Genomic DNA, 18,740 nt, shown 5'->3' with positions numbered 1-18,740 from the left:
GGAAGACTTGGCTATGGTTGAGTGCAGATGTGCTGACATTCCTGGGGTGGCCACAGGCTCAGTGTGGCCCCCATTCCATGTGGATGGGGTCACTGCTGTGTCCACACTGGCTGCCTGTGGCAATCTGAATAGAGACGTCTACAAACATGGCAACTGCGCCTCCTCTTGGAGAGGCTGGACTTTCCTGCCAGAGTGCCAGCAGTGGTACTGCGCTATGGCAGTGCCCACCGTGCTCTGGGGGACCCAGAGACCCTGCATCCTTGGTCCTTGCTCCTGGGCAGCCCCCTGCCTTGTACAACATGCTTGTTTTAAGTCTGTGCCTCCAAACACCTAGTGCAGCTGGGCTGCATGAATAAGTGGTTCTCCCAGAGAGGTTTGGAGAGGAACCTCTCATAAGGATATCTTTTTGGGTTCTGCCTGTTACACTGTTGATGAGCCAAGAGCCTTGGACTTCCTGCCAATATCTGGGCAGTGCCCAGTAGGCTAAGCTTCAGTGGGGCTGCCCAGTCCACTGCAGGCCTGTGTGTCTGTGTCTGTGTAGTTAATGTGTCTGTGCATATGTCTGTGTGTTGGAGTGTGTGTAGTTATGTGTCTCTCTGTGTGCCTGTTTATATTTCTGTGTGTTTCTGCATCTGTGTGTGTGTAGTGTCTGTGGTGTGTGTGTGTCTGTGTATAGTTTACCTGTCTCTGTGTCTGTTTGTATTTCCTTGTGTGTTTATGTGTCGTGTGTGTCCATGTGTGCATCTGTATGTGTGTAGTTTATGTGTCAGTGTCCATATGTGCATCTGTATATGGGTGCGTCTGTGTGTTGTTTATGTGTGTGTGTGTGTGTCTGTGTGTTGTATGAGACAGTGCTTTCCACAAGCGTAACCTTGGCCGCAGCCCTAGGCTGGAGGCGGGAAAGGGCATGAGAAAATAAGAGAAACACTGGTCAGGTTTATCAGCTCTAGCAGAGAACTCTTAAAACGCAGAACAGAAAAAAGTAGGCAGAATATTCACTCATTTTGCGTTTTCCCAATTCCTGTTCACAGAGAAAAACCCATTACAAGTATCAATACTTGGCTACCTTCTACAAGTAGAGCTTAACAAGGGCACAGCGAGGGCAGGTCATACCTGGCATTCAGAGACGGCTCTGGCCTCTGGCCAGGAGCCTCCTGTCTTCATTTCCTGACTGACTCCTGCAGCTGCTGGGGTGAGGGAGCAGGGGAGGGAGCGGGGACTTGCGGGGGGGGGCGGCTGCCTGTCGTGATATCTGTGGGTGTGGCCAGGCAGGCAGGAGAACTGAGGAGCGGGCTGGGAGCGCCTGACTTCTGGGTCTGCCTCCGTCACCATTCAGAGCTCTCACCTTGGACCGTAAACTCACTCCTGGAGGAAGATCAAGTCTTCAGGTTAGTTGGGAGAGAGGAGGTGAGGAGCTAACCTGTTCGAGGGGGCCGGTGGGGTTTTCATAAGCCTGTGCTGAGCTGTTGCTTTAAGCAGCAAGGAGAGCTCCTCTAAGGGAAAATACGCGAAGTCTAGACTGAGTAGCTGGTGTGAGAACACAGGCTCACTACCATGTCAAGCATTTCCTGGGTTTAATGGCTCACTGGGAGGCAAGTTCCCAGTACAAAGGGCTCCCGAGCCCGGGTGGGCCATGGGGATAAGGGGGAGGAGAATTTGGAAGTGTTCAGGCAGCAAATGTTCTGCCTGAACGGCTGGGTGGCATCTGCTCCCATTGCTGGCTTAACCCACGTGAGTGCTGGTCAGGCGTTCCTGTGGAATGGAATGTGCCAGGGTGAAAACATTGAATCCCCCTGAGCTGCTTCTCTGCACTCTGCCCACACACAGTGGAATAAATGGATTTAATGTCGCCAGTTCTTTCCAAGGACATGGATATTAAGCACAGGCATCCCTGGGTGTGGATGTGTTTGGGTTTGCACACCCAGGCCTGGGCCAGGATGTCAGGGCAGGTGTCTGGGGCCCCCACCACACTGGCCTGGCTGAGCACTGGTTTAAGGGATGTGACAATTCTACAAGGTGCAGTGATTCTGAGGAAGAGCCAACAGGAGGCTGTGAGCAGGGTAGGCTGTTTCTATAGCCTAAATGCAAGGCAGTCCACTGTAACCTACATCATCTAGCAAATGCCATCCCTGGGGTTTGCTTGTGAGAGGTGGGCATGTCCAGGCCCCTGGTGCAAGGCTTGCCAGGGCTTGGAGGGCCTGGGAGCTTGAATGCATCTGGGGATACCTGCTTGCACTTATTATAATTGCTAATAAGGATTAAATCTCATTAGAAACAACAGAGGTGAAAGCTCTAGGTAAACTGTAAAGGATTGCACAAAAACTGCTTCTTATTGCAAATTCAGCTTACAAACGCTTGAATGCAGTTGTTCAAATCAGGTGTAATGTGGGGGTGATTTAGGAACATAAGTTCTTAAAGTTTTACTGCACTGATGAAAAGCAAATGCTGATACTATTCTTGTTCTTTGAGAAGACATGACACCCTTGGGGTTAGTTGAGGTCTGAGATCATCAAGAATCATGGGGGAGGGGGAGATCCTAGCTGCTGCTGGGGACTCAGCAGCCTAGATGCCTGAGAAAGGTTTTAAGCCTGAGTCCAGGGCATCATGTGTGTTTTGGAAAGATCGCTGTGGTTAAGTGTAGGGAGCAGTTGGGGGGCTCTAGAAAGCCACTGCTGAGTCCTGCCAGCTGAGAGGTGGCTGCACAGTCAGGTCAGGGGGCACTGCCTAGGTGAGGGGTCTGCAGGGTCAGAGGGAGTCGTCAGAGGCGCTCCTGGTTTGTGATATGTGCACCTGAATGGTTGCAGGGTCCCGGGTGAAGGGCCAGGCCTCAGAACTTCACTGGGGGTGTTTGGGCACCTTGGAGACATTGGGGTAGACAAAACGGCAGCTGGACACAGTGGTCTGGGCTGCAGAGGGGAACTGGGGAGTCACCCGTCCGCGGGTGAGAACCTCACTTGCTGGTTGGATTTTTTTTTTTTTTTTTTTTTTTTGCGGTACGCGGGCCTCTCACTGTTGTGGCCTCTCCCGTTGCGGAGCACAGGCTCCGGACGCGCAGGCTCAGCGGCCATGGCTCACGGGCCCAGCCGCTCCGCGGCATGTGGGATCTTCCCGGACTGGGGCACGAACCTGTGTCCCTTGCATCGGCAGGCGGACTCTCAGCCACTGCGCCACCAGGGAAGCCCCTGGTTGGATTTTACAGAGGTTTGATTCCGGATTTTGCCGTGGGCTGCGCAGAGGCGTTTGCTTGTTCTTCAGGGAGCTGCGCACCTGCGCAGGTCGCCCATGTGCAGGGCCCCCGAGACCCCCAGCCTACAGGAAACACACTCTGCAGGGGTGGGAGCAGGATCCCGCCCAGCGCAGGTCTCTTTTCAGGTAGCAGGGTCTGATCTCGGAGGGACAGCTGAGGTCGGTCCTGAAGAGAGATCTTAGTTCCCTGCCCGGGAATTGAACCTGGGGAGCCTGGATGAAAACCAGGAATCCTAGCCGCTAGACCACCAGGAGCTAGAGGCTAGAAGCAAAGGGGCCCTAGCTCTTTCCCCCGTTTGAAAGCAAGAATGTTTCAAGGAAGCAAAAACTGTAAAAACAGGTACAAAGTTTATTATTAAAGACACAGCACAACGTATGGGAGAGCACACAGAGAAGCAATTTGTTTATTTGAGACAGAGCAGGGCAGAAATACACACCCAGAGAGAAGGGGTATGAGCATCCTCTCTAATGAGGAGGAACGCAGTATAAGTCAGAAGCGGGGCAGAAATACACACTGGGAGAGGAGGGCGGGCGTCCGGAATGCGGAGCGCAGTGCAGAGGCCATTTAAATCCCTTCTATAGGACAGTCCTGTTAGGTCTTTGTTTACCTTTGGCCAATTATCTTGTTTCTTTTTTCACACCTGACTGGTCTCAGGACCCTTCCCACATGCATGCGCCACTTTTTGCTAAGCTGGATCTCACCCCAGAGGCCTGTGTGTGCATGTCCATACACACTATGGGGTGGCGGCCCCTCCCTTTTTGACCCCCAAGGAGCCTTCCTGCGCATGTGCAGACAGGGAAGTTTTCCTTGACCTCAGGAGTGGTCATCTTATCTCCTTACTTCAGCAGAGCTCAGCTTCTGCCACCAGCTTTGTCCTTGGAGTGTCTGGGTGAGACCAGAGCTTCAGTGTTGCTCCACTTGACAAACCCCAGGTGTCCGGCTCAGGGGCCCATCTATCTCCTACCTCAGATCTACCATCTCCCACAGTGGGAAGAGGAAGAGAGAGAGAGAGAGAGAGAAGAGAGAAGAGAGCCTGCAGCTGGGCTGGCAAAGCCCACTTCCTGGAGCACTGAGTGGGAGGGCAACTCTCCGAGCCTCCAAGCTCAGAGGAAGGCCACTCTTGTCCACTGAAAAAAAAAAGCACAACCTAAAAGTTGAGAATTATACTTTATTCAGTGGACTTTCTGAGGACTCATGCCCCAGAAGAATAGCTCTGAGGGACTGCTTCGAAGAAGTAAGGGGGGAGCCAGGATATATAGGAGTTTTTGCCACAAAACCCAGGTAGTCGGAACATCAAAAGATTCCTGTTAATTAAAAAGAACCAGACATCTCAAATTAAGGAGTTTAGTGCTTTTCTATATATGGGAAGATACTAGAGTCTAGGCTCATTGAAATCATTCCTTTGATATGCACGTCAGCTATCTAGGGCCGGCATCCCGCATGCTTTTCTCCATCCTGAATCTACTCAGGGTGCACAGTCGGAAGTGGCTGCAGAGGCTGATTGCTCGATGGCCACAACATCCTTTGTTTACTGACATGGCAGGCAACATTCGTGGTCCACACTTTAAAATGAGAACATAAAGTGAGGTTTTTAACCAAGGTCGGTCATTGCAAGAGCCATCTGAAGGGATTAAGGATTAGACTTCACAGTCTGTGTCCTGGTCTGGAGTGGGATAAGGGCAAAGGCCCCTGCACTGCCCTTGCAGGGAAATGTCTGTCTCTGTGCACAGGCTGGGCTGAGAGGAGGCTGACTCCCGGCGGCCTCCACGGTCCCAGAGTCTACACCTGCACCTTCCCTGGGCTTCACCACCTAGAAAGAGTGCACCAAATTCAGCGGACCCAGCCACAGTCCCGAGGTTGCCGCCACCTGGACAGTTCTGCACCAAGAAGGAAGCTTTGGTCCTGAAGGGTGTGTTACGTGGAGAGGGACATTCCATGACTAGGGTGTCTTCTCAGGACTTAGACGTTGTCCATGGGAGGAGGGAATTGCCTGTAGAGTGATTTCTTTTTAGTAATAAAGTTTTCGCATCAGCTAGTATGCTTTTTTTCTGTCTTCTCTTTTCATTATTGCATTATGTCAAATGATTAAAGAACTTGGAGAAAGGTGTTCTTAAAATTTACAAAGAAACCATTTTCCATCTGATGTGTATTGCTGCTGCTAATTTATACACTACCGTAAAACCACCACGCTGGCATTGCATTCAGTAATACACTTTATTTAATTGGCATGCCTGTGCAGGAGAGGGCACTGCATTCTCAGGACAGCCAGAACAGCACCACAACACACGCAGTGCACCAAGGAGATGATTGTTTAGGTGCGGTCTTGCTGGGCTGAAGGCCACTGAGGGCAAGTACCTAGGACTTCTCACCTTCCACTTCCTGTCCCTCACGTCCCTGCTGCCTCATTTGCACCAAACCTGAGCTCTCCTCTGTAAATGCAAAGAAGTTCCATCATGCCCACAAAGCCCCAGCCAAGTTCTGCTGTCAGAGCCATTGGGAAGGGCTGCAGGTGCCTGGCCCTGGCTGGAGCATGGGGAGCACGGCTCTATTGATCCCCTTTTCTCAACACCTCCGTTGTTGAGTTTCCCCTCTGGCCCGGAGCAGTGAACAATGGCTGCTGGGCCAGGTTGGGGAGGGCACAGGGGTAGAACCCTCTGTCTTCCCCAGCAGGGCATGACCAGTGTCACCCCCCCATGTGCACTGTCCCCTGGGCACCCTTGCACCCAGTGCTGTCATCTGATGAGCCCCTCTACCACACTCTGGGCACATCCTCTGGAGCAGCAGTGAGGCCGGAGTAGCGTGGCCTGGAGCCGGGTTAGTAAGTATCAGCAGGGAGGGCCCAGGTGAGTGGGGAGCATGTTGTCAGTCCTGGGATACCAGCCAGAGCCTCAGGTAATTTTCAGTCTGCTGCCTCTGAGCTGGGACTGGAAGAAGCAAGTGCATGCACTCTTCAAGCGGAGTCTTGATTTCCTTCAGCCCTCTGGTAAGCCCCACTGGTTTTCAGATCAGCTAAGTGGGCTCATCCCTCTAGTGTCAGATCCCAGGGTTGGGGTGCCTAATACATGGCTTGAACCCGTCATTGCCTAGGGAAGATCCCTTAGCCTGTGATATCCCCTTCCTCTTCTGGGTCCCTTGCTAGGTATGTGGGTCCCAACTAGATCGCTTCGCCTCCCCTCCTACCAGACTCTGTGTGCTTGTTTCTTTAGAGCCTTGGCTGTAGATGAGCTGTTCTGCTAGTCTTCAGGTCATTCTCAGCAAGAGTTGCTCTATATGTAGGTATAGTTTTGACGTGTTCATGGGGAGAGGTGAGCTCAGGGTCCTCCTCTCCCACCATCTGATCCTGCCTCCTAACCACTCAGATATTGACAGGTGTTGACAGACAGCTGGGTTGTTTCCAGTTTTGGCCTATTACGGATAGAGCTGCTATGAATATTTGTGTATAGGTTTTTGTGTAAGAGGAAGTTTCATTCATCTAGGATAACTGTCCAGGAGTGCAATTGCTGGGGCATATGATAGTTCTTTTATAAGAAACTGTCAAACTGCTTTCCAGACTGTCTATGACATGTTGCATTCCCACCAGCAGTGTGTGAGGGGTCCAGTCTCTGCCTGCTTACCAGCATTTGGTGGTGTCTCTATTTTTAAATTTTAGGTATGCAGTGATATGTCATCGTAATTTTAATTTGCATTTCTCTAATGGCTAATGATGTTAAACATCTTCTCATGTGCTTGTTTGCCATCTATATATACTCTTCAGTGAAGTGACTCATATCTTTGTCCATTTTCTTTTTCTTTTTTGCGGTACACGGGCCTCTCCCTGTTGTGGCCTCTTCCGTTGCAGAGCACAGGCTCCAGACGCGCAGGCTCAGTGGCCATGGCTCACGGGCTCAGCCGCTCCGCGGCATGTGGGATCTTCCCGGACCGGGGCACGAACCCGTGTCCCCTCCATCGGCAGGCAGACTCTCAACCACTGCGCCACCAGGGAAGCCCTCTGTCCATTTTCTAATTGGGTTGTTTCTTTACTGTTGAGTGTTGAGGGTTCTTTATATATTAGGGATATTAGTCCCTTTCTGAATATGTGATTGGCAAATATTTTCTCCCAGCCTGAAATTTGTCTTTTCATCCTCTTAAGTTTTCACAGAGCAAAATTTTTTAATTCTTATGAATTTCAATTTATCAAATTTTTTTTGTTTTATGGATTGTGTTTTTGGTGCCAGGTTTAAGGCTCTTTGCCAATCCCCAGATCCTGAAGGTTTTTCCTATGTTTATTTCTTAAGCTTTTATAGTTTTACAATTTACATTTAAGTCTGTGGTCCGTTTTGGATAAACTTTCATATAAGATGTAAGACAGAGCTAAAAGTTCTTCTCTCTCTCTTTTTAGCCTATGGATGTCCAATTGCTCCAGCACCATTTGTTGAAAAGGCTGTATTCCTTGCATTGAATTGTTTCTGCACCTTTGTCAAAATCCATTGAGCATATTTGTGTGGGCCTCTGTTCTGTTGCATTGATCCTTGTGTGTAAACCTCTGCCCCCACCACACACTCTTAGCTATAGAGTAAATCTGGTGATTGAATAGATTGGTTCCTCCTATTTAAATCTACTTTTTCTAAATTGTTTTAGTTATTCTCAATTATTTGCTTTTCCATATAAATTTTAGAATAATCTTATTTATATCTATAAAAAATCTTTCTGGAATTCTGATAGACATTGCATTAAATTCCAATTTTGGGAACATTGACATCTTCACTATATTGAATCATCCAATCTGTAAGCTTGATTTATCTCTCCATTTATTTAGATCTTCTTTTATTCCTTTCATCAGCATTGTGTAGTTTCCAGCATATGAGTCAGTAAATGTTTTAGTAGATGTATACCTATTTATATTTTTTAGCAACTGTAAATGGTATTATGTTTTTAATTTTGAGGTCGACCTGTTCATTGATAGTATGTAGAAATATTAGATTTTGAAATGTTTGTCTTGTATTCTATAACCTTGCTGAACTCACTTATTAGTTCTATGAGATTTTTGTAGGTTCCTTGGGATTTTTTTTGTGTGTAGAAAATCATACCATCTGCCAACTGAGACAGCTTTATCTCTTCCTTTCTACTCTGTATGCCTTTACTTCCTTTTCTTGTCCTATTAGCCTAGCTAGAATTCCAGTACTATGTTGAGTGGGAGTGGTGGGATTGGACATCCTTGCCTTGTTCCTGATCTTAGCAGGAAATCTTCAAGTTTCTCACCATTAAGTATGATGTTAGCTATAGGTTTTTGGTAGATAATGTTTATCAGGTTGAGGAAGTTACCCTCTATTACTGTTTTTCTTGGAGTTTTTATCATGAAGGTGTGGAATTTTGTCAAATGCTTTTTTCTGCATCAATTAATATGATCATGTGATTTTTCTTCTTTAGCCTGTTAATATGGTAGATAATACTGATTGATGTTTTTATTAGCTTTATTGAGGTATAACTTACCATACCATACAATTCATCAATTTAAATGGTACAATTCAGTGGTTTTTAGTATATTCACTGAATTGTGTGACCATCACCACAGTCAATTTTAGAACACTTTCACCAACCCAAAATGAACCCTATACACATTAGCAGTCACTCCTCACTTTCCTCCAACAGCGTCCTCCTCCGTCCATCCTAGGCAAACACTAATCTACTCCCTGTCTCTATAGATTTGCCTATTTGGAAGATTTCATATGTAAATGGAATTGGGCAAGATGTGCACTTTTGTGACTACCTTCTTTCACTTAACATAATGTTTTCAAAGTTCATCCATGCTGTAGCATGCATTGGTATACTCTTCCTTTTTTATTGTTAAATAATATTCCATTCCACATTTTATTTATCCTTAGTCAGTGATCAACATTTGGGTTGTTTCAAAAACAATACAAAAAAGTATTCATAATACTTTTAAAAAGAGTATGCATAATACTTTTTGAGTATTAAAAATGCTTTTATGAATATTAATGTACAAGTTTTTTTTATGTACAAGTTTTTGTGTGAACATATGTTTTCATTTCTCTTGAGTATATACCTAGAAGTGGAATTACTGATTCATGTTTAACATTGGTCAACCTGTGAATATTGAATCAGCCTTGAGTCCCTGGAAAAAAGCCCTACTTGGTCATGGCATATAATTCTTTTCACATATTGTGGAATTTCCTGTGCTAATATTTTGTCACGTTTTTTTGCATCATAGTCATGTAACATACTGGCCTGTAGTTTTTTTTGTACTGTCTCTATCTGATTTTGGTATCAGGTAATACTGGCCTCATAAAATTAATTGGGAAGTGTACCTCATCTTCTGTTATCTGAAAGACATTGGGTAGGATTGGTGTTAATTCTTCTTTCATTGTGGAGTAGAATTTTCAGTGAAGTCATCTTGGCCTGGAAGTTTTTTGGGGGGGAACTTAAAAATTCAAACTCAACTTACTTAATAGTTATAGGATATTCAAATTATTTTGTACTGGGTGAGTTATACTAATTTGTGCTTTTTTAAAGAATAGGTCCTTTTCATTTAGTCAAATTTATGTTTGTAGAGTTGTTCATAGTGTTCAATTATTATCCTTTTGCTGTCTGGTGGTCTGTGGTGTTATTCCCCATTTCATTCCTTGTGTTGGTAATTTCTATTCTCTTTTTTCTTTGTCAGTTGTGCTAGAGGTTTGTCAATTCTATTGACGTTTTGAAGAACTTGTTTTGGTTTAGATTTTTCTGTTGTTTTTCTGTTTTCTATTTTGTTGTTTTTATACCTTTTATTTTCTTATTTTTGTTTGCTTTGGGTTTGTCTTGCTCTTTTTTTTCTAGGATATTGAGAGGGGAGATTAGATTATTGATGAGACTCTTTCTCCTTTCTAATTTGAGCAATTAGTGCTATAAGTTTCCCTCTCATCACTGCCTTAGCTGTGTTCCACAAAGTTTGATATGTTATATTTTCATTTTAATTCAGTTCAATATAATTTTGGTTTACCTTGAGACTTTGTCTTTGACTCCTGGATTATTTAGAAGTGTGTTTTTTAATTTCCAAGTGTGCAAAGTTTTGGCCTTTCTGTTATTAATCTCTAATTTGGTTCCATTGTGTCTGTAAAACACACTGTATGTTTCAATTCTTTTGAATTTGTTGAGATTTTTTTAATGGCTCAAGGTGTATCTGGCCTTGATATATGTTCTGTGGGCATTTAGAAAATGTTTTGCTGTTGTTGGGTGGATTATTCAATAGATATCAATTAGATCCCATTTGTTGATGGTGTTGTTCAGTTCTTCTGTATCCTTGCCAATTTTCTGTCTTGTTCTACTGATTGCTGATAGAGAAATGAAATATCCAATGCTATAACTGTACATGTTTGTTTCTCCTTTCAGTTCTGTCAGTTTTCCATCACATATTTTGAAGCTCTGTTGATTGGTGCATACACATTTCATATTTCTTTGTTTTCTTGGTAAACTGACCCATTTATTATTATACAATATCTCTGTCTGTCCCTAGTAATTTTCTGTGATATGAAGTTTACTGTATCTTGTACCAATACAGCCACTCATGCTTTTTTTGGATTAATGCTTGAATGATATATCTATTATCCATCTTTTTACTTTTAGCCCACCTATCTTGTTATTTTTGAAGTGAATTTCTTGTAGACTGCACATAATTGAGTTGTGTTTTTTAATCTACTCTGCCAATCTCTGCATTAAGTTTTGGATTCAGACCACTTATATTCAATGTAATTTTGATATGTTAGGGCTGTGGGTTGCTTAAATATATTTTATAATCCCACTTTGATTTATAGTATTTTTAAATGTATCTTTTATAGCTTTTCAAAGTGGTTGCTCTACATATTAAATTATGTATACATTACTTGTCACAGTACTGTTGTCATTATTTTATCAGTTTGAGTAAAATCTAGAAATCTTACCTCCTTCTCCATTCTTTTTTTTTTTAAAGCCTGGATAATAATTATAAAATATAATCATCAGGGCTTCCCTGGTGGCACAGTGGTTGGGAGTCCGCCTGCCGATGCAGGGGATGTGGGCTCGTGCCTCGGTCCAGGAGGATCCTGCATGCTGTGGAGCAGCTGGGCCCGTGGGCCATGGCTGCTGGGCCTGCGTGTCCGGAGCCTGTGCTCCACAGCGGGAGGGGCTGCGGCAGTGAGAGGCCTGCGTACCGCCAAAAAAATAAATATATATATATATATATATATAATCATGTAAATAGGTGTATTGGGGTGGAGAGGCACATATAAATTTTATGGTTGGGGTACTGTTTTTTATGATTTAAAAAAATTTTATTGGAGTATAGTTGATTTACAGTGTTGCATTAGTTTCAGGTGTACAGGAAAGAGAATCAGTTATACATATACATATATCCACTCTTTCTTAGATTCTTTTCCCATACAGGCCATTACAGAGTATTGAGTAGAGTTCCCTGTGCTCTACCATAGGTCCATATTAGTTACCTATTTTATATATAGTAGTGTGTATATGTCAATCCCAATCTCCCAATTTATCCCTCCTCCCTTTACCCCCTGGTAATCATAAGTTGTTCTTTTTTTAAATCTTTATCGGAGTAAAATTGCTTTACAAAGTTGTGTTAGTTTCTGCTGTATAACATTGTGAATCAGCTATAGGTATACATATATCCCCATATCCCCTCCTTCTTGGGTCTCTCTCACACCCTCCCGATCCCACCCCTCTAGGTGGTCACAAAGCACCGAGATGATCTCCCTGTGCTACATGGTTGTTTCCCACTAGCTATCTGTTTTACATTTGGTAGTGTATATATGTCCATGCTACTCTCTCACTTCGTCCCAGCTTACCCTTACCCTTCTCTCTCTCCGTGTCAAGTCCATTCTCTATGTCTGCGTCTTTATTCCTGTCCTGGCCTAGGTTATTCAGAACCATTTTTTTAGATGCCATATATATGTGTTAGCATGTGGTATTTTTTTCTCTTTCTGACTTAGTTCACTCTGTATGACAGATTTTAGGTCCATTCACCTCACTACAAATAACTCAGTTTCGTTTTTTTTATGGCTGAGTAATATTTCATTGTATATATGTGCCACATCTTCTTTATCCATTCATCTGTTGATGGACACTTAGGTTGCTTCCGTGTCCTGGCTATTGTAAATAGTGCTGCAATGAACAGTGTAGTACATGTCTCTTTATGAAATATGGTTTTCTCAGGGTATATGCCCAGTAGTGGGATTGCTGGGTCATATGGTAGTTTTTTTCTTTTAGTTTTATAAGGAACCTCCATACTATTCTCCATAGTGGCTGTATCAATTTACATTCCCACCAACAGTGCAACAGGGTTCCCTTTTCTCCACACCATCTCCAGCATTTATTGTTTGTGATTTTTTGATGATGGCCATCCTGACCAGTGTGAGGTGATACCTCACTGTGGTTTTGATTAGCATTTCTCTAATGATTATTGATGCTAAGCATCCTTTCATGGGTTTGTTGGCAATCTGTTTATCTTATGCGGAGAAATGTCTATTTAGATCTTCTGACCATTTTTGGACTGGGTTGTTTGTTTTTCTGATATTGAGCTGCATGTGCTGCTTGTATTTTGGAGATTAATCCTTCATCAGTTGCTTCACTTGCAAACATTTTCTCCCATTCTGAGGGATGTCTTTTCATCTCATTTATGGTTTCCTTTGCTGTGCAAAAGCTTTTAAGTTTCATTAGGTCCCATTTGTTTATTTTTATTTCCATTTCTCTAGGAGGTGGTTCAAAAAGGATCTTGCTGTGATTTATGTCAAAGGGTGTTCTTCCTATGTTTTCCTCTAAAAGTTTTATAGTGTCTGGCCTTACATTTAGGTCTTTAATCTATTTTGAGTTTATTTTTGTGAATGGTGTTAGGAAGTGTTCTAATTTCATTCTTTTACATGTAGTTGTCCAGTTTTCCCAGCACCACTTTTGAAGAGGCCTTCTTTATCAAAAATAAGGTGACCATATGGGTGTGGATTTATCTCTGGGCTTTCTGTCTCATTCCATTTATGTATATTTCTGTTTTTGTGCCAGTACCATACTATCTTGATAACTGTACCTTTGCAGTATAGTCTGAAGTCAGGGAGCCTGATTCCTCCAACTCTATTTTTCTTTCTCAAGATTGCTTTGGCTATTTGGGGCCTTTTGTGTTTACATATAAATTGTGAAATATTTTGTTCTAGTTCTGTGAAAAATGCCACTGATAGTTTGATAGGGATTCATTGAATCTGTAGATGGCTTTGGGAAGTATGGTTATTTTTACAATGTTGATTCTTCCAATCCAAGAACACAGTACATCTCTCCATCTGTTTGTATCATCTTTAATTTCTTTCATCAGTGTCTTATAGTTTTCTGCATACAGGTCTTTTTTCTCCTTAGGTAGGTTTACTCCTAGGTATTATATTCCTTCTGTTGCAATGGTAAATGGGAGTGTTTCCTTAATTTCTCTTTCAGATTTTTTCATCATTAGTGTATAGGAACGCAAGAGACTTCTGTGCATTAATGTTGTATCCAGTTGCTTTACCAAATTCATTGATTAGCTCTAGTAGTTTTCTGGTAGCATCTTTAGGATTCTCTATGTATAGTATCATGTCATCTGCAAACAGTGACAATTTTACTTCCTCTTTTCTGATTTGGATTCCTTTTATTCCTTTTTCTTCTCTGATTGCCATGGCTAAAACTTCCAAAGCTATGTTGAATAATAGTGGTGAGAGTGGGCATCCTTGGCTTGTTCCTGATTTTAGAGGAAATGGTTTCAATTTTTCACCATTGAGGACGATGTTGGCTGTGGATTTGTCATATATGGCCTTTATTATGTTGAGGAAAGTTCCCTCTATGCCTACTTTCTGGAGAGTTTTTATCATAAATTGGGTGTTGAATTTTGTCAAAAGATTTTCCTTCATCATTGAGATTATCATATGGTCTTATCCTTCAGTTTTTTAATATGGTGTATCACATTGATTGATTTCCATATATTGAAGAATCCTTTCATTCCTGGGATAAACTGCAGTTGATCTTGGTGTATGATCCTTTTAATGTGCTGTTGGATTATGTTTGCTAGTATTTTGTTGAGGATTTTTGCATCTATGTTCATCAGTGATATTGGCCTGTAGTTTTCTTTCTTTGTGACATCTTTGGTTTTGGTAATAGGGTGATGGTGGCCTCATAGAATGAGTTTTGGAGTGTTCCTCCCTCTGCTATATTTTGGAAGAGTTTGAGAAGGATAGGTGTCAGCTCTTCTCTAAATATTTGATAGAATTCGTCTGTGAAGCTATCTGGTCCTGGGCTTTTGTTTGTTGGAAGATTTTTAATGACAGTTTCAATTTCAGTGCTTGTGATTGGTCTGTTTATATTTTCTATTTCTTCCTGGTTCAGTCTCAGAAGGTTGTGCCTTTCTAAAATTTGCCTATTTCTCCCAGGTTGTCCATTTTATTGGCCTATAGTTGCTTGTAGTAATCTCTCATGATTCTTTGTATTTCTGCAGTGTCAGTTGTTACTTCTCCTTTTTCATTTCTAATTCTGTTGATTTGAGTGTTCTCCCTTTTTTTTTTTTTTTGATGAGTCTGGCTAATGGTTTACCTATTTTATTTATCTTCTCAAAGAACCGGCTTTTGGTTTTATTGATCTTTCCTATTGTTTCCTTCATTTCTTTTTCATTTATTTATGATCTGATCTTTATGATTTCTTTCCTTCTGCTAACTTTGTGATTTTTTTCTTCTTATTTCTCTAATTGCTTTAGGTGTAAGGTTAGGTTGTTTATTTGAGATGTTTCTTGTTTCTAGAGGTATGATTTTATTGCTATAAACTTCCCTCTTAGAACTGCTTTTGGTGCATCTCATAGGTTTTGATGTTTTCATTGTCATTTCTTTCTAGGTAGTTTTTAATTTCCTCTTTGATTTCTTCAGTTATCTCTTGGTTATTTAGTAGTGTATTGTTTAGCCTCCATGTGTTTGTATTTTTTACAGACTTTTCCCCTGTAATTGTTATCTAGTCTCATAGCATTGTGGTCGGAAAAGATACTTGATACAATTTCAATTTTCTTAAATTTACCAAGGCTTGATTTGTGACCCAAGATATGGTCTATTGTAGAGAATGTTCCATGAGCACTTGAGAAGAAAGTGTATTCTGTGGTTTTTGGATGGAATGTCCTATAAATATCATTGAAGTCCCTCTTGTTTAATGTGTCATTTAAAGCTTGTGTTTGCTTATTTATTTAGATTTTGGATGATCTCTCCATTGGTGATCATTGGGTGTTAAAATCCCCTATTATTATTGTGTTGCTCAATTTCCTCTTTTATGGCTTTTAACATTTGCCTTATGTATTGAGGTACTCCTATGTTGGGTGCATAAATATTTACAATTGTTATATCTTCTTCTTGGATTCATCCCTTGATCATTATGTTGTGTCCTTCTTTGTCTCTTCTAATAGTCTTATTTTAAAGTCTATTTTGTCTGATATGAGAATTGCTACTCCAGCTTTCTTTTTATTTCCATTTGCATAGAATATCTTTGTCCATCCCCTCACTTTCAGTCTGTATGTATCCCTAGGTCTGAGGTGGGTCTCTTGTAGACAGCATATATGCAGTTCTTGTTTTTCTATCCATTCACCTCATTTGTGTCTTTTGGTTGGAGCATTTAATCCATTTACATTTAAGGTAATTATCGATATATATTTTCCTATTACCATTTTCTTAATGGTTTTGGGTTTGCTTTTGTTGGTCTTTTCCTTCTCTTGTGTTTCTCCCTAGAGACGTTCCTTTAGGATTTGTTGTAAAGCTGGTTTGGTGATGCTGAATTCTCTTAGCTTTTGCTTGTCTGTAAAGGTTTTAATTTCTCCATTGAATCTGAATGAGATCCTTCCTGGGTAGAGTAATCTTGGTTGTAGGTTTCTCCCTTTCATCACTTTAAATAGGTCCTGCCAGTCCTTTATGGCTTGCAGAGTTTCTGCTGAAAAGTCAGCTGTTAACCTTATTGGGATTCCCTTGTATGTTGTTGGTTGTTTTTCCATTGCTGCTTTTAATATTTTTTCTTTTTATTTAATTTTTGATAGTTTAATTAATATGTGTCTTGGCAAGTTTCTTCTTGGATTTATCCTGTATGGGACTCTCTGCACTTCCTGGACTTGACTATTTCCTTTCCCATGTTAAGGAAGTTTTCCACTATAATATCTTCAAATATTTTCTTAGACCCTTTCTTTTTCTCTTCTTCTTCTTGGACCCCTATAATTCGAATATTGGTGTGTTTAATGTTGTCCCAGATGTCTCTGAGACTGTCCTCAATTCTTTTGATTCTTTTTTCCTTATTCACTCTGTGGTAGTTATTTCCACTATTTTATCTTCCAGGTCACTTACCCATTCTTCTGCCTCAGTTATTCTGCTATTTATTCCTTCTAGAGAATTTTAAATTCCATTTATTGTGTTGTTCATCGTTTGTTTGCTCTTTAGCTCTTTTAGGTCCTTGTTAAACATTTCTTGTTTTTCCTCCATTCTATTTCCACGATTTTGGATCATGTTTACTATCATTACTCTGAATTCTTTTTCAGGTACACTGCCTATTTCCTCTTCATTTCTTTGGTCTGCTGGGTTTTTACCTTGCTCCTTCATCTGCTGTGTATTTCTCTGTCTTCCCATTTTGCTTAACTTACTGTGTTTGGGGGTTTCCTTTTTGCAGGCTGCAGGTTTGTAGTTCTTGTTTTTGGTGTCTGCCCCCAGTGGGTAAGGTTTTTTCAGTGGCTTGTATAGGCTTCCTGGTGGAGGGAACTGGTGCCTGCGTTCTGGTGGATGAGGCTGGATCTTGTCTTTCTGGTGGCCAGTAGCACGTTGGGTGGTGATTTCTGGGGTGTCTGTGGACTTATGATTTTAGGCAGCCTCTCTGCTAATGGGTGTCGTTACGTTCCTGTCTTGCTAGTTGTTTGACATGGGGTGTCCAACACTGTGGCTTGCTGGCCATTAGGTGGCGCTGGGTCTTAGCATTGAGACGGAGATATCTGGGAGAGCTCTTGCCAATTGACATTATGTGGGTCCGGGAGGTCTCTCGTGGTCCAATGTCCTGAACTTGGCTCTCCCACCTCAGAGGCTCAGGCCTGACACCAGGCTGGGGCACCAAGATCCTGTAAGACACACAGCTCAGAAGAAAAGGGAATAAAAGAAAGAAAAAATAAATTAAAATGAAAAAATAAAAAAATAATTCTAAAAAAATAATAAAAAAAAGAAGAGAGTCACCAAACCAATAAACAAATCCAACAATGATAACAAGTGTTAAAAACTATACTAAGATAAACATACAAATCAGTAACAAATCAGTTGCAGACAGCAAACTCCAAGTCTACAGTTCCTCCCAATGTCCACTGCATCAATTTTGGGTTGATTCGTTGTCTGTTCAGGTATTCCACAGATGCAGGACACCTCAAGTTGATTGTGGGGATTTTATCTTCTGCTCCTGAGGCTGCTGGGAGAGATTTCCCTTACTCTTTGTTCACACAGATCCTGGGGTTCAGCTTTGGTTTTGGCCCCACCTCTGCGTGTAGGTTGCCCTGTCTTCTGTTCCCACCCAGACAGGATGGGGTTAAAGTAGCGGCTGATTAGAGGGCTCTGGTTACTCATGCTGGGGGGTGGGGAGGGGTATGGTATTTATAATTGGAATGCAGGGCAAGCCTGTGGTGGCAGAAGCTGCCGTGACGTTGCAACAGCCTGAGGTGCACTGTATGTTCTCCTGGGGAGCTTGTCGCTTGATCATGGGACCCTGGCAGTGGTGGGCTGCACAGGCTCCCGGGAGGGGAGCTGTGGATAGTGACCTGGGCTTGTACACAGGCTTCTTGTGGCTGCAGCAGCAGCCTTAGCGTTTCATGCCAGTCTCTGGTGTCTGTGCTGATAGCCGTGGCTCATGCCCATCTCTGGAGCTCGTTTAGGCGATGTTCTGAATCCCCTCTCCTCGCTCACCCCAAAATAATGATCTCTTGCCTCTTAGGCAGGTCCAGAAATTTTCTCAGAATCCTTCCCAGCTAGCTGTGGTGCACTAGCCCCATTCAGGCTCTGTTCCTGCAGCCAACCCCAGTCGTCTCCCTGGGGTCTGACTTCTGAAGCCAGAGCCTCAGCTCCTAGCCCCACCTGCCCTGGCAGGTGAGCAGACAAGCCTATAAGGCTGGTGAGTGCTGGTTGGCACTGATCCTCTGTGCGGAAATCTCTCCACTTTGCCCTCTGCACCCCTGTTGCCGTGCTCTCCTCCGTGGCTCCAAAGCTGCCCCCTTCCCACTCCCGTCTCCACCAGTGAAGGGGCTTCCTGGTGTGTGGAAACTTTTCCTCCTTCACAGCTCCCTCCCAGAGGTGCAGGTTCCACCCCTATTCTTTTGTATTTTTTCTTTCTTGTTTTGCCCTACCCAGGTACGAGCGGATTTTCTTGCCTTTTGGGAGGTCTGAGGTCTTCTGCCGGCATTCAGTAGGTGTTCTGTAGGAGTTGTTCCACATGTAGATGTATTTGTGTGGAGGAAGGTGATCTCCACGTCTTACTC

General features: G+C 42.8%; 1 protein-coding gene across 5 annotated transcripts in view; it reads left to right on the top strand.

Annotated features, from left to right (window-relative positions):
* The first annotated feature begins 1,257 nt into the window (after positions 1-1,257).
* Positions 1,258-18,740, top strand: part of OCA2 (OCA2 melanosomal transmembrane protein) — a 257,209-nt gene continuing 239,726 nt past the window's right edge. For 3 of the 5 annotated variants that reach the window (XM_067739915.1, XM_067739910.1, XM_067739912.1), the window contains exon 1: positions 1,258-1,388. The gene's annotated coding sequence lies outside the window, so the exon portion shown is untranslated. The remainder of the gene's footprint in view (positions 1,389-18,740) is intronic. The other 2 variants (XM_067739914.1, XM_067739913.1) reach the window with 2 other exon arrangements.

The sequence above is a fragment of the Pseudorca crassidens genome, chromosome 6 (assembly GCF_039906515.1).
Source record: "Pseudorca crassidens isolate mPseCra1 chromosome 6, mPseCra1.hap1, whole genome shotgun sequence".
Taxonomy (NCBI): domain Eukaryota; kingdom Metazoa; phylum Chordata; class Mammalia; order Artiodactyla; family Delphinidae; genus Pseudorca; species Pseudorca crassidens.
This window is presented reverse-complemented; position numbering and strand designations above follow the sequence as displayed.